Raw genomic sequence first — 16,861 nt, 5'->3', positions numbered from 1 at the left:
CAAGTGAATATGCACTTTAAGCATTTTTCGGACTATGGACAATTCTTTTTTTTGTGTTCAATCACCTGCAGCTCCATCATAGGTAATATGAAGCATTATATGGCTGGTTGCTCAGTGGTTAGCACTCTTGCCTTGATCCTAGATTTAGATCCAGCCAAGAGTAAAATCTGCATTAGGGGACGTTCACACGTAATGTAATAATTAATGCAACCTGGGGCAGATAATCCTAAAAAGATTTCGATCCCATTGACGTCAATGGGTCTGCAGAAAATCTGCAAATCTGCCACTATTGAGGATGTTCTGCGGACCCATTGAAGTCAATGATATCAAAATCCACTGCTGAATAATTACCTTGAGTTTGTATGTTCCCTTGTGTTTGCTAAGGTTTCCTCCCAGGAGCCAACAATATACTGTGATCTATGATGTCAAAGAGATGTCTGGGTAGCGCAGAGACACACTGGGTCCTCCAGAGCAAAAGACGGTCTTTGTAGCCTCTCTTTGCACTGGTTTATAGATCGGGCTGGGTCCTGAAAAAGATTTTCCTAATAGGGTTTGAAATTTTTTTTTTTTTTTTTTTTTTTATACCAAGCAGGTTATTTTCATTGATTTGGTAGGTGTATGCATTTCTAACTCCCCACGGCTGGCAGGGAGAAAAAGAATAGTCGTCAAATGGTCAGGTGACCAAGCAAAATAAGCTGCTTCAATTTCCGTATATGTCACAAGGGAGATGAGCAAATATATAGCTGATATATAACTTTGAGAGAAATGTTTCTGTATAGAGTCATTATTAGGGATGAGCGAATCCAATCTGATTAATCCAAATTTGTTATGAATTTTAGGAAAAATTCGCTTTGCAACCAATCCGAATGTCACCATGATTCGATCGCACAAATCACTTCATTAAACTCCATTTAGTGTGGTCAAGGCTCCAGAGCAGCAAAGATGGCAGCCCCACATGTCAGGACATGGAAAGGCGGGAACATGGGTGACGTACAGACACAACTTGATGATGGTGAAGCCGATCGCACATGGGAGCCAGGTGCAGAAGGGGCTTCATCATCATCAGGAGAAGAGGGTTGCAGGTTGCCAGTGAGGCCGCAGCTGAGCCAGCAAAGTGGTAGCATGGTTGGCAGTCAGCATGGTGGCAGAAGTGGAAAGTCTGGAGCTAAACGTGCCCGGGGTAGACCACCTGCTTCTCGGAAGCCTACCTTCCTGGGAGGTAGTGGAACAAGAGTTCCTGGAGTCGGCGGCAGTAGCAGTCAATCAGTGTGGACTGTTGGGGGGGGGGGGGGGGGGATGGAATCAGCTACTTGACGGTGTGGCAGTTTTTCATCAAGCATTCGGAGGATGTTAACCTGGCCACATGCAAGATGTGTTGGCAGAAGGTGAAGCTTGGCCAGGGTCCCAATGTTGGCACCACGGCCTTGCATCATCATATGCAGCATCACCATAAAGTGGCCTGGTAGAACCGTGGCTCCGATGCGTTGGTCCAGCCTTCTGCATCACCCAGTGGCACGCCGCTCCCTCTTTCAGCCAGCCAAGGCTCCACCACCTCAGGCGAAGGAAGCTGTCTGTCATACTCCTCTTCTGTCGCTCCAGATGCTCCTGCTCCTCCTACTTTGAGTCAGTCATTCCGCCAACAATCCATTGGCGAAGCCATGTCCAAAAGACAACAGTATGCGCCCACTCATCCAACGGCGCAGAAGCTGAATGTGCTCCTGTCCAAGTTGCTGGTGCTGCAGTCCCTCCCTTTTCAAGTGGTGAACTCTGCACCTTTCAGAGAACTGATGGCTTGTGCCGAGCCGAGGTGAAGAGTCCCAAGCCGTCATTTCTTTGCAAAAAAGGCAATATCAGCCCTGCACAATTTTTTGGAACAGAAGGTGGGGCAGTCCTTGAGCCTGTCGGTGTCTACCAAAGTGCACGGCAACACCAACGTGTGGAACTATGGTCAGGGACAATACATGTTCCTTATGGCCCACTGGGTGAATGTGGTTCCTGCACAGCCACAACAGCAACTTGGACAGGTCACACCGCTTCCACCTTCACGCTCTCAGGACATTGGTCCTGTGACAGTGTGCGACTCCGCCTCCTCATCCTCCACCGTGTCCTCAGCCTCCACTCACTGCACTGGCAAGTTTCAGTGCCCCCCCCCCAGCATACCATGTGTGCAGGGCACGGCGGTGTCACGCTGTTCTTCACATGGTTTGCCTTGGCAAAAAGAGTCAGACAGGGGAGGAACTGCTAAAAGTCATTCATCAAGAAATCGAATCATGGCTTACTCCACGAAAACTGGAAATGGGAACCATGGTGACCGACAACGGGAAGAACATCTTGTCTGCGCTGCGACAAGAAAGCATGCGCCCTGCATGACAAACGTATTCAATCTGGTTTTCAAGCGGTTCCTGAAGTGTTACCCCCATCTGCAAGACATCCTTACAATGGGAATGAAACTTTTCATGCACTTCAGCCACTCGTACACCGCAAAGCACACCCTCCTTGAGCTGCAGTGTCAGAACGGTATCCCCCAACATAATCTGATTTGCGCTGTTTCCACACATTGGAGTTCCACCCTCCATATGTTGGACCGACTATACAAACAGAGACAAGCAATCACCGATTTCTTGATGATCCAAGCGGATAGGAGTACTCCCCTGTGTAACGTCAATGTGAACCAGTGGCAGCTCATATGTCACACCTGCTGTTTGCTCAGGCCCTTTGAGGAAGCCACATTATTAGTCAGTCACCAGGATTACAGGATGAATGACATCATTCCACTGCTTCATTTCCAACAACACGTGTTGGAAACGATGGCTAGTCAGGGCACTGGAGACATGGCGCCTACATCTCACAGCCACATGAGCCCTGTGGGGGCTTAACTGGAAGAGGAGGAGGGGAACAGTGGAGCACAGTTTAAGTTTCGCGAAATGGGAGGTTTTTATAGTCATCTGACAGGAGAGGAGGAGCAGGAGCAGGAGCAGCCAGAGGAGCTAGAGGGTTATGAGGAAGACGAGACAGAGAACCCATACACACTGTGGCAGTATGCAGTGGAGATGGAGGCAGGGAGTCCCTCCGAGACACTTGCACACATGGCATGATGCATGCTGACTTGCTTGCGTAGTGAACGCCGAACTGTCACCATTCGGCAGCGGGATGACTTCTGGCTCTCCACCTTATTGGACCCTCGCTACCGGCACAAAATGGGGCCTTATTTTTTACATCCACTGAGAGGGAGGACAAACTAACCTACTACAGAGACATCCTACGTAGTCAGTTGGGCGATGGCTATCTGCGCCATCATCCATACTCTCGCAGGTCTGACTCGGGGGGGCCCTCTGTGCTCGCCTTCCACTGCCATGGCTGCTGGGGAGGGATGGGGTGGCAGAAGCAGTACCAGCTCCATCAGCAGCAGCCTGAGTCTGCAGTCGCTGATTAGTAGCTTTCTTCACCTACATAGTGAAGCAACTCATTAACAGCAGATAGACCTGGAGTGGGACCTGAACTAGCAGGTGGTGGCATACCTTGACATGCTCATGCCAACACACCTTGAAGACCTGCTGGACTTCTGGCCAGCCAAACTTTATTTGTGGTCACAACTAGCAGAGTTTGCCTTTGAAAAGTTGTCCTGCCTGGCCAGTAGTGTGCCATCAGAGCGGGTGTTTAGTGCGGCAGGGCCATAGTAACCCCAAGGAGAACTCGTCTGTCCACGAAAAATGTGGAGAGACTGACCTTTGTGAAGATGAATCAGGCATGGATCATCCAGGATTTCCACCCACCAATGCCTGATGCAGCAGAGTAGATTGACCATGGTGCCACACCAACACTTCACAAATATGGATAGTGCAAAACATATTTAAGGTGCTGCTCCCCAGTTACAGAAATTCCTCCGCATCAGACCACAAATAAGTATTGAGGATATGCATTAGCTAAAACGTAACTTTTCTTAGGATCAAATATATGGACCCCAATTTTTTTTATATCTAAGAAAAGGAAAGGTGTACCCCGAAACAGCTGTCTGCAGATGGGTTCTCTTTCCTTCTGGAGAGAGTTCTGGCTTGGCATAAAATCCCAATCAGTTCTGAGACTTCTTAACTGGAGTCGGAGATGGTTGCAGGACACACTACCTGTATAGGGGGTGTGGTGAGCTCATTTGAATATTTTTTTCCCAGCTGCCCGTGGAGTGCAAATGGCCTCATAAATCTCCATCTCACGTCAGGAGTGGCGTCCTCTCCCCGAGGAAAATACTGATCCCGTATATATATATATATATATATATATATATATATATATATATATATGTATATGTATTCAATCATTCTCCTCCTGTTCTATAACATGATGCCTCTACATTAGACTGCATTTTCAATGTGACAGATTCACTTTTAGCACGAAAGCATGACCGTACAACATAAAGTACGAAGTACATCAAAAGCATCCAAAGCACATGTTAACTCTATTACTGGTAGCTTCAAGCTTTTCAGCAGGTCATTCTCATTCATACGGTCAGATTTAAATACATGATCACTGAAGGCCCACTGTGCGCAGCAACTATCCAAAGTTTAGCTTTGATTTTCTAAACTGCTTTGGAATAATGATCTATGGGATCTCCCTTTTAGCTACAAGCAATATAGTAACTTTTTTTCTGAGACATTTGTAATACATAAAGCTCCTAGGTTTAGCCCTATGAAAATGCATGAAGAATATACATACAGATGAAAGAAACCAAAGAACTGGCGAGACGGGTGAAGTCAGGAAGATATAAGTAGTTGAAAAGGAAAATCCAGAATGATTAAAAAAGGAAGAAAGTATCACCTGATTTCTATTTTTCTTTTAGCAAAGTAAAATTTTAACCAAATAAAGGAAAATGTAGTTACATTTATAGGACTGTGTGTATTGCCACTACGAGCAGGCACATGTAAAGCCACCATGCAGCGGTCCTTCAGCGGTGGATCCGTAGCGTAAAACACGCTGTGGGTACGCTCATGTGAACGTACCCTTGTATTGTAAGCATATTTGTAGAGTGAGAGGGTTTTTTGGCAGACGTCAATCCCCATCACTCCAGCCATTGATCCCATACAGAGGCCATACTTGTATGGGTAATCATGTCCCGGGAGTGCTGGAATGGCATGTTACGCCATTTCCGACTTGAACAATGTTTGTCATACAATAAAAAAAGATTTTACATGCAAACAATTTATGTTGAGTCCAATAAACTATGTTTATGCATTTATTTATTTTTGGCATAGATAACCTCTATACAACGTGTTAGAATATACCATAATATACAGAAGGGCATAAAACATAGATCATTCAAAGGGGTACTCCGGTGGAATTATTATTATTATTATTTTTTTTTTTTTAATCAACTGGTGCCAGAAAGTTAAACAGATTTGTAAATTACTTCCATTTAAAAATCGTAATCCTTCCAGTACTTATTAGATGCTGTATACTACAGAGGAAGTTTTTTTCTCTTTTAATTTCTTTCTGACCACAGTGCTCTCTGCTGACACCTCTGTCCATGTCAGGAACTGTTCAGAGCAGGAGAGGTTTGCTATGGGCATTTGCTCCTACTCTGGACAGTTCCTGACATGGACAGAGGTGTCAGCACAGAGCACTGTGGTCAGACAGAAATTAAATTGAAAGAGAAAAAAAAACTTCCTGTGGAGCATACAGCAGCTAATAAATACTAGAAGGATTAAAGGGATACTCTGGTGAAAAAGTTTTTTTTTAAATCAACTGGTGCCAAAAAGTTTAACAGATATGTAAATTACTTCTATTAAAAAATCTTAATCCTTGCAGTACTTATTAGCTGCTGAATACTACAGAGGAAATTCTGTTCTTTTTGGAACAAAGTGCTCTCAGCTGTCATCACGAGCACAGTGCTCTCTGCTCACCTCTGCTGTCCATTTTAGGAACTGTCCAGAGCAGCATATGTTTGTTATGGGAATTTTCTCCTACTCTGGACAGTATCTAATGTGTGTTGGTGTACCAACTATATTCTAACAGCAGATGCTAGGAGATAGGGTAAATGGCTGATCTCCCAGGAGAATGACTACCGGGATAATTGTGTATCTTTTACATTTCGTTTTCTTTTAATATATTTACTGCTTGAGTTTCCAGGTTTAAATGGGTACTCTGCCCCTAGACATCTTATCCCCTATCCAAAGGATAGGGAATAAGATGTCAGATCACCGGGGTCCCGCTGCTGGGGAACCCGGGGATCGCTGCTGCAGCATCCCGCTTTCATTACTGCGCAAAGCGAGATCGCTCTGCACGTAATGATGGGCAATATAGGGGCCGGAGCATCGTTACATCACGGCTCCGCTCCTCGTGACGTCACGGCCCGCCCCTGTCAATACAAGTCTATGAGAAGGGGGCGTGGCAGTCGTCACGCCCCCTGCCATAGACTTGCATTAAGGGGGCGGGCCGTGATGTCATGAGGGGCAGAGCCATGATGTCGCGCTGCTCCGGCCCCTGTATCGCCCGTCATTACGCACAGAGCAAACTCGCTCTGTGCAGTAATGATGGCAGGGTGCTGCAGCGGCGATCGCCGGGGGCCCCAGCAGCAAAAAAAAAAAAAAAAAAGAGGATGTACTCTAATATGTTGTGTCCTAGTGACTACTCTACAATGTTTAAAACTAATAGTCACTAATGTTCACAAAGTAGATGTAACTGATGTCCCCTTATACACAAATCAGACACATTCATATCTGTGGCAACACATCAAACTTTCCATATGCATTCATTCATAAATTGTAATTCTACCCATGTTATCTATTCAGCCATTTGCCTAATTTGTAAATTACAGTACATTGGGTGTACATCAAGGAAATTGAAACGTCGCATATATGAACACCTCCATGCAACCTCTGACATTAACAACAAAGGCATGTCTGGGTTAGGCTGGGTTCGCACTACGGTTTGTAACTACGGTTCCCGTATACGGCTGGGAGGAGGGGTGGGCGGGGCTTAATCGCGGCGCCCGCACTCAGCCGTAGTTAATGTATGTCTATGAGCCGACCGGAGTGAACCGCAGCCTCCAGTCGGCTGCGTTTTCGGCCGTATGCGGTTTCCCAACCGCATGCAAAAACGTGATGTGAACCCAGCCTTAGACAGACACATCATGGAGGTACACCAGGGAGACAGTTCATGCATATCCATCATGGGCATTGAAAAAGTCTCTTGTCCCGTACGAGGGGGGAATTGGTATCACAAAGTATTAATGCGAGAAGCATATTGGATCATGAGATTACAGTCACGCTCTCCTCTAGGATTAAATTATCGTCAGGATTTATACTACATTTATTAGTTGTACTTATTTTTGTATTTTTTGCATTTTTGCTTTTTTGTTTTTGTTGGAATCATTATCTGTGGCACGACTAAGAGCCAGTATAGGCTCGAAACACGTCGGTTTACCTTTCTTTTTATTTTCTATCATGGATATCCTTCGTTTTTAAACATGCTACATTAAAGGTGAAGTTTTAATTTTCTAATTGGACTTTTTGGAGCAGCTGGAGGCCCCCCTGCACGTGTGCTTTCTTCTTCCAGTATATATAGGATGCATGTAGCTTATTTTATTATGCCATGATTAAGAACAATATGGTTCGAAACGCGTCGGCGTTTCTGCTATGCTTTTATCCCGTTTTGGTTTTCACCTATTTTTTAAACATGTAAATTAAATTTTGGACTTTTAACTTTTCTTTTTGGGAGCTGGATCCTGTTCTTTTTTGTCAAGCATTGTTCACTCCAAGTATTTGGTTGGACTTCAAATCCGTGCTTCCTTTAAACATCTGAAGTCTCCTTATACAAGTTTACATATGGCGGTGAGCTGGTTTTTCCTACATTGACTTTTTTTGTTTCTCTAATAATGATGGTATATAGACCAATACTTACCCCTACTCCATGTCCACCAAACCAAAGATGTTCACATAAATACATGCAATTCCCCCCAGCATCAAGCTTTCAGAATCATTTAACATGGTAATTACATGAGCAAAAATAGGGCTGGTGGGAGGTAGAATGGTAAAGACGGATGACACAGCTAGTAAGTCACTTAACATTGTTATATCATACGCTGGCATCAATTACCACTAGAGATGAGCGAACTTACAGTAAATTCGATTTGTCACGAACTTCTCGGCTCGGCAGTTGATGACTTATCCTGCATAAATGAGTTCAGCTTTCAGGTGCTCCGGTGGGCTGGAAAAGGTGGATACAGTCCTAGGAAAGAAAGAGTCTCCTAGGACTGTATCCACCTTTTCCAGCCCACCGGAGCACCTGAAAGCTGAACTCCTTTATGCAGGATAAGTCATCAACTGCCGAGCCGAGAAGTTTGTGACGAATCGAATTTACTGTAAGTTCGCTCATCTCTAATTACCACAGTAGATTCTTTTCGGCATACAGTTTATTGTTAAATGACTATTAATCTTCTCAATGACATGATCAGTGTTATATTTACATCCTCAGCAGCTACTAGAAGTATCTGTGCAGGGAATTCTAACATCTACAACAAGCACCTTTACAATGGTCATCCAGTTGGATGTATTGGGGGTCAAAAAGATATTGAAAAATTAAAGGGGTATTCCAGGCAAAACCTTTTTTAATATATATATATATATATTAACTGGCTCCGGAAAGTTAAACAGATTTGTAAATTACTTCTATAAAAAAATCTTAATCCTTCCAATAGTTATTAGCTTCTGAAGTTTTCTGTCTAACTGCTCAATGATGATGTCACGTCCCGGGAGCTGTGTTTGATGGGAGAATATCCCCATAGGAACTGCACAGCTCCCGGGACGTGAGTCATCAGAGAGCAGTTAGACAGAAAAGAACAACTCAACTTCAGAAGCTAATAACTATTGGAAGGATTAAGATTTTTTAATAGAAGTAATTTACAATTCTGTTTAACTTTCCGGAGCCAGTTGATATATATATATATATATATATATATATATATATATATATATATAAAGTTTTGGCCTGGAATACCCCTTTAAAGGAAACCATCACAGGTTGAAAATGTAGTTCAGTCTGCAGGCACCATGGGGGGTATTTATCAATTTTGCCTGTTGACAGTTTCTTTTTACCCTTTTTTTTTCCACTTGTTGTTAGTAATTTTGGCTCAAATGTTGAAATCAGCTGTTCACAGCGCCTTTTACACAGAACTTACCGCCACAGAGGACGTGTATTTTACCCCTTGTGCAGCCATTTCGGAGTCCCTCCTGCAGGATATCAGCAAGCGACCTGAGTTATTTTTCTTTTGTGGGGTTTATAGCCACCATGTGAAATGGATTTTATTTTCAACTTGGGTATTTTTTTTTTTTAGCTACTTTAGTGCAGTGGTCTTCAACCTGCGGACCTCCAGATGTGGCAAAACTACAATTCCCAGCATGCCCGGACAGTCGTTGGCTGTCTGGGCATGCTGGGAGTTGTAGTTTTGCAACATCTGGAGGTCCGCAGGTTGGAGACCACTGCTTTAGTGCTTACCTTTCCTGAACCTGTGTGGCCATGTCCAATGCTGGCTCAACGGAGGGTGAAGGTCCCTCAGAGACAACTATGTCGCAGGATAGTATTGCGCAGCCCCGGAGGCGTCGCTGCTTTCTCAAAAAAAAATGTTTTATGTATTTTGACGCCTTTACATTTTCTGACATTGCTAAGTGTGTTTTCCATGTGCAAAATTTCATGGCGGGGATTTGCGCCAAAATTGCGCCAAAGATCGATTGGCTCAAATGATGAATTACTGACTAAAGTTAAAATCACACACAGGACCGTGTGATTTTGAGAAAGTTGTAAAAATGACAGAGGAGAAGATGCGCCAAACTTTGGCGCAAAAAGACACTGCGCCAAAGTATTGCGCCAAAGTTACGTGAAGAAAAAAAAAACACATAAATCCTTTGATAAATACCCCCCCCCCCCATGTCTTTGCTTTAATGAACCAAATGATGTTTAAGGCTATATTCACACAGTATAAAACCTAGCTGCGTGTTTTATTTTATGTGAGCATTTCTAGCCGTAAAAAAAATATATATATATATATATATATAAATATATATATATATGTAAAAAAAAAAAAGACGGCCACAGTTTTTGCCAATTACAGCCAAAAATATATGCAAAAAATTTAAATGTGCCACTAAATTTTACACTGTGTGAACATAGAAATTAACTAAACAAAGTTACTATTAGGCTAAGCATATATCGTTTTATATGGGACTTAAAAGTGAAGGTGGCCATGCCTTTTAAAGGGGTACTCCGGTGAAAACCTTTTTTCTTTTAAATCAACTGGTGCCAGAAAGTTAAACATATTTGTAAATTACTTCTATTAACCCCTTAAGGACCGGGGTTTTTTCCGTTTTTGCATTTTCGTTTTTTGCTCCTTGCCTTTAAAAAATCATAACTCTTTCAAATTTACACCTAAAAATCCATATGATTGCTTATTTTTTGCGCCACCAAATCTACTTTGTAATGACGTCATTCATTTTGCCCAAGAATCTATGGTGAAGCGGGAAAAAAAATCATTGTGCGACAAAATTGAAAAAAAAACGCTGTTTTGTAACTTTTGGTGGCTTCCGTTTCTACGTAGTACATTTTTCGGTAAAAATGACACCTGATATGTATTCTGTAGGTCCATACGATTAAAATGATACCCTACTTATATAGGTTTGGTTTTGTCGGACTTCTGGAAAAAATCATAACTACATGCAGGAAAATTAATACGTTTAAAATTGTCATCTTCTGACCCCTATAACTTTTTTATTTTTCCGTGTATGGGGCGGTATGAGGGCTAATTTTTTGCACCGTGATCTGAAGTTTTTAACGGTACCATTTTTGCATTGATAGGACTTATTGATCACTTTTTATTCATTTTTAAATGATATAAAAAGTGACCAAAAATGCACTATTTTGGACTTTGGAATTTTTTTGCGCGCACGCCATTGACCGAGCGGTTTAATTAATGATATATTTTTATAATTCGGACATTTCCGCACGCGGTGATACCACATGTGTTTATTTTTATTTTTATTTACACTGTGTTTTTTTTTTTATTGGAAAAGGGGGGTGATTCAAACTTTTAATAGGGGAGGAGTTAAATGATCTTTGTTCACTTTTTTTTTTCACTTTTTTTTTTGCAGTGTTATAGGTCCCATAGGGACCTATAACACTGCACACACTGATCTTCTATGTTGATCACTGGTTTCTCATAAGAAACCAGTGATCAACGATTCTGCCGCATGACTGCTCATGCCTGGATCTCAGGCACTGAGCAGTCATTCGGCGATCGGACAGCGAGGAGGCAGGAAGGGGCCCTCCCGCTGTCCTGTCAGCTGTTCGGGATGCCGCGATTAGCCGCGGCTATCCCGAACAGCTCGACTGAGCTAGTCGGGAACTTTCACTTTCACTTTTAGCCTCGCGGCTCAGCTCTGAGCGCGCGGCTAAAGGGTTAATAGCGCGCGGCGCCGCGATCGGCGCTGCGCGCTATTAGAGGCGGGTCCCAGCTTCACTATGACGCCGGGCCCGCCGTGATATGACGCGGGGTTACTGTGTAACCCCGCGTTATATCAGAAGAGCAGGACCAAGGACGTACCGGTACGTCCTTGGTCCTTAAGGGGTTAAAAAATCTTAATCCTTCCAGTACTTATTAGCTGCTGAATGCTACAGAGGAAATTCCTTTCTTTTTGGAACACTGATGACATCACGACCACAGTGCTCTCTGCTGACATCTCGGTCCATTTTAGCAACCATGCAGAGCAGATGTATTCTAAGGTCAGCATGGTGTCTCAGTGGTTAGCACTGCTGCCTTACAGTGCTGGGGCTTTGGGTTCAAATCCCACTAAGGACAACAATAAATAAAGAGTTCTTATTATTATTATTATAATGACGTCAGCAAAGAGCACTATGCTCATGATGTCACCAGAGAGAATTCCAAAAAGAAAATAATTTCCTCTGTAGTATTCAGCAGCTAATAAGTACAGGAAGGATTAAGATTTTTTAATAGAAGTAATTTACAAATCTGTTTAACTTTCTGGCACCAGTTGATTTCAAAGAAAAAAAGGTTTTCAACGGAGTACCCCTTTAAGTATAGGCTCAAAAACAGCCTGAAAATAGTTACCGGTAAATGGCACTCGGTCCAGCACAGGTACGCTGCAGTATACAATGGCATACCCTTCTACCAATGTGCTGATGTTTTCCCCAAATGTAGGCTAGCTACAGGATTTACCGTAACCTAGCCTATATTTTCTTATAGACCAGATATAAATTCTATGGGGGAGATTTATCAAAACCCGTCCAGAGGAAAAGATGCCCAGTTGCCCATAGCAACCAATCAGATGGCTTCTTTCATTTTGCTTCTTTCTTGTTAAAAATGAAAGAAGCAATCTGATTGGTTGCTATGGGCAACTGGGCATCTTTTCCTCTGGACGGGTTTTGATAAATCTCCTCCTATATGTGTTGCTCTGACTTTTCAGCACTATTATTGGGCATCTGCAGGTTATTTACCAGGACGTAAGCAAAGTCTATGAGGGGTGAATTTTGGATTCAGTTTGCGCATGCAATTCCCCTTTAAATTATGCAATTCCCACAACAGACTTGTTATTTTTGCTTTTTAATTTGTATCTTGTCATAGAAGCCAAGATTTTTGAGTGGATTGGGAAATGCTGTTTCCCCAAACATCTGCACAGGGCTGTTCAAAGGGAAAGGGTTAAAGGACTTTTCTAAAACTCGTGCTCCATAGACAAGACAGATCAGCTCGGCTCATCTATTCCAAGACACTTGCTGATGCTCTGGGAATACTTTCCTCTCAGCAGAAATGAGATCAGACCAGCCAGGTGCTCTGTCACTTCAGCAAACAGGACAGGACTGCAAGGAATGAGAAGACATTCCAAGGGTGCACTAGAATTGGGGGGGGGGGGGGGTCAGGATGGTTACTCGCTCACTTTATTTTTGTATGACATTCACCACAATAAGAAAATATCAGAAAGTGTACGGTACAGGTAGTCTACTACAGTGGTCCCTCAAGTTACAATATTAATCGGTGCCAGGACGACCATTGTATGTTGAAACCATTGTGGGGGAGATTTATCAAAACCTGTGCAAAGGAAAAGTTGCCCAGTTGCCCATAGCAACCAATCAGATCGCTCCTTTCATTTTGCAGAGGCCTGGTTAAAAATGAAAGAAGCAAGCTGATTGGTTGCTATGGGCAACTGGGCAACTTTTCATCTGCTCAGGTTTTGATCAATCTCCCCATGTATGTTGAGACCAGAACTCTATGGAAACCTGGTAATTGGTTCTGAAGCCACCAAAATGTCCTCCAAAAATAGGAAAAAGTGAGGATTAAAGATAAATAAGTAGATAAGTAATATAGATAAAGCAAATCCTTACATATAAAAGTAAGAAAGATCTGCCGGGAGCTGTAAATCACTGTCTATTTCAGCGTTTCCCAACCAGAGTGCCTCCAGCTGTTGCAAAACTACAACTCCCAGCATGCCCGGACAGCCAAAGGCTGTCCGGGCATGCTGGGAGTTGTAGTTTTGCAACAGCTGGAGGCAACCTCTTTGGGAAACACTGGTCTATGTAGAGGACAGGAGCTTCTTCAGGGTCCTGTACAGAACACGCAATGTAAAATAAAAAAGGAAAATGGAGCCGCCCTCACCTGATGTCCAAAGGAGCAGCTAACTCTGGAACAGGTAAAGAGTACAGAACATGTAATACCTCCCTGTACTGTAGGGGGCGCTACCAGACATCAGTCAGTGCATACACTTCAGTAATACAGGTAAAGAGTAGTACAGAACATGTAATACCTCCCTGTACTGTAGGGGGGCGCTACCAGACACCAGTCAGTGCATGTACTTCAGTAATACAGGTAAAGAGTACAGAACATGTAATACCTCCCTGTACTGTAGGGGGCGCTACCAGTCAGTGCACGCACTTTAGGAATACAGGGGTTTTGCCAGTGAAATATCCATTCTGATTGGTCGGTTCTTCCAGCCATTGACACGTTTCGCAGATTCCAAAGCATTGTATGTTGAGTCTGGTTTCAAGTTACAATGGTCCAGAAAAGACCATTGTATGTTGAAACTATTGTATGTTGAGGCCATTGTAAGTTGAGGGATCACTGTACAGAGTAACACTGGGTAAGATCATTGCACTTAAAGGTAGTCTACCACCAGTTTTGGCAAAATAAAATTGCTGGTATTACATATTTTTGGTCACTTTTTATTTCATGAATTATTATTATATTTTTTTTTTAAACAATCAAAAAGTCCGATCAATACAAAAATGGTACCTCTAAAAACTTCAGATCACGGCGCAAAAAACTGAGCACTCATACCATCCCCCCCCCCCCCCCCACACACGCAGAAAAGTGGCCCATATGCAGAAAAATAATAGTTATAGGGGTCAGAAGAGAACAATTTTAAACGTATTATGTAGCTATGATTTTTTTTCCAGAAGTACGACAAAATCAAACCTATATACGTAGGGTATCATTTTAATCGCATGGACCTACAGAATAAAGAGAAGGTGTCATTTTTACTGAAAAATGTACTGCGTAGAAACGGAAGCCCCCAAAATTTACAAAACAGCGTTTTTTCTTTTGTATTTTGTCGCACAATGATTTTTTTTTCCGTTTCACCGTAGATTTATGGGTACAATTACTAATGTCATTACAAAGTAGAATTGGTGGCGCAAAAAATAAGCCATCATATGGATTTTTAGGTGGAAAACTAAAAGGGGGGGGGGGGTTAAGCAATACAAGTGGTTTAAATTTACCAAAACTGATGCTACTTTACTTTCTGTGCTAACAGAACTTTAGAAAAGCTTGGAAATCTGAAAATTCCATTTTTGTTTTATGTACAGAGTAAGATTAGCTGCTGAATACTACAAAGGAAATTATTTTCTTTTTGGAATGCTCTCTGATGACATCACGAGCACAGTTCTCTCTGCTGATGTTATAATAATAATAATAATAATAATAACAACGCTTTATTTATTTTTGTCCTTAGTGGGATTTGAACCCAAGTCCCCAGCACTGCAAGGCAGCAGTGCTAACAACTGAGCCACCATGCTGCCCTTAGCATACATCTGCTATGTATGGTTGCTAAAATGGACAGAGATGTCAGCAGAGAGCACTGTGGTCGTGATGTCATCAGGGTTCCAAAAAGAAAGGAATTTCCTCTGTAGCATTCAGCAGCTAATAAGTACTGGAAGGATTAAGATTTTTTAATCGAAGTAATTTACAAATATGTTTAACTTTCTGCCACCAGTTGATTTAAAAGAAAAAAGGTTTTCACCGGAGTACCCCTTTAACACAGGCCTAATGTTCTTTAAGGGGTTTTCTCATAATCTTCCTTTCAGGTATTAAAGTTTATTGTTATTGTTGTCCAAAAAACAGTGGGGCCAGTGCTGCAGTCAACTTGTCCAAATTATCCTATTGGCTTTACAATTTATTTTGTAGTCTCCAATAATTGTTTACTATACTGTGTATGAGCCAATTTTCATATTACAAGGCATTTGGGTGCATACAGATTATGTTTTCAGCTGCCAACCCAACTTGTAAAGAATACAACTGGGAAGGGATATTAAGACTACAGGTTTCGCTGAGTACAATGGTTCCCTGAAGTAAAGCATCTCTGCTGAGAAATAAAAGATTTCCGTGTTATTAAGAACAAATCTTAATTATGAATATATCTAAATTATAGTCTAAGAAAATCCTCTATTATGCTAAGGCACAGTCTGTCAAATGTATACAGCAGTATGTCTAATCTGACTCACGTGAGAATGGAAGCCACTGTAGCTCAATGTATACTGGGAAAATGTATACCAAAAGTGCACTACTTTGGCTACAGAACATGCACCTCAACTGAACAGTCAACCTCATTCAATGAGGACCAAGGATGAGAATATAGGAATGTTTGATTATAAGAACACCAACCAACCATTAAAAAGATTTTCAAGTAGTACTAATTTGCCACCAGCTAAGTTTCATTTATTTCAGTACAGTGGTCGCTCAACCTATCGCCGGCCGAGTCGGGACTTCACTGCGGCCGGTGATTGGCTGAGCGCAGTAAGACTCTCCGACCACCGGCAACCAGGAAGAGGATCACGGCGGTGACCAGAGCCAGTTACCGGAGGCCCCGGGGGAGCGGAGGAAGGTATGTACATTTATCAAACACCTGTGGGGTGTTAAGGCTTACTGTACTGCTTGTTACGTGCCTTGAGGGGTGTAGTTTCCAAAATAGTATGCAATGTTGATTTTTGTTTGCTGCTTTGGCACCATAGGGGCTTCCTAAATGCGACATGCCCCCAAAAACCATTTCAGCTAAATTTTCTCTCCAAAAGCCAAATGTGGCTCTTTCTCTTCTGAGCACTGTAGTTTGCCCGCAGAGCATTTTATGTCCACACATGGGGTATCTCCATACTCCAAAGAAATGGGGTTACAAATTTTGTGGGGCATTTTCTCCCATTACGCCTTGTAAAATTCACTTTCTAAAATCCCACTGACGCTCCTTCCCTTCTGAGTCCTCTAGTGCACATACAGAGCACTTTACATCCACATATGAAGTATTTCCTTACTCGAGAGAAATTGGGTTACAGATTTCGGGGTCTTTTTCTCCTATTTCTCCTTTTAAAAAATCTAAACTGGGTCTACAAGAACATGCGAGTGTAAGAAATGAAGATTTTGAATGTTCTCCTTCAATTTGCTGCTATTCGTGTGAAACACCTAAATGGTTAACGCACTTTCTGAATGTCATTTTGAATACTTTGAGGGGTGCAGTTTTATAATGAGGTCATTTATGGGGTATTTCTAATATGAAGGCCCTTCAAATCCACTTCAAAACTGAACTGGTTCCTGAAAAATTCTGATTTT

General features: G+C 42.4%; 1 protein-coding gene across 11 annotated transcripts in view; it reads right to left on the bottom strand.

The window, feature by feature from the left end:
- Positions 1-16,861, bottom strand: part of SLC8A3 (solute carrier family 8 member A3) — a 297,810-nt gene that overhangs the window by 154,067 nt on the left and 126,882 nt on the right. Inside the window, exon 1 of one of the 11 annotated variants that reach the window (XM_056547178.1) lies at positions 352-384. The exons of the other annotated variants lie outside the window; for them this stretch is intronic. The gene's annotated coding sequence lies outside the window, so the exon portion shown is untranslated. Of the gene's footprint in view, positions 1-351; positions 385-16,861 lie in introns of those variants that run through there. 11 annotated transcript variants of the gene reach the window in all.

This window comes from Hyla sarda, chromosome 11 (assembly GCF_029499605.1).
Source record: "Hyla sarda isolate aHylSar1 chromosome 11, aHylSar1.hap1, whole genome shotgun sequence".
In the NCBI taxonomy this organism is placed as follows: Eukaryota; Metazoa; Chordata; class Amphibia; order Anura; family Hylidae; genus Hyla; species Hyla sarda.
The sequence above is the reverse complement of the archived record's forward strand: the minus strand, read 5'-3'. Positions and strand labels throughout refer to the sequence as shown.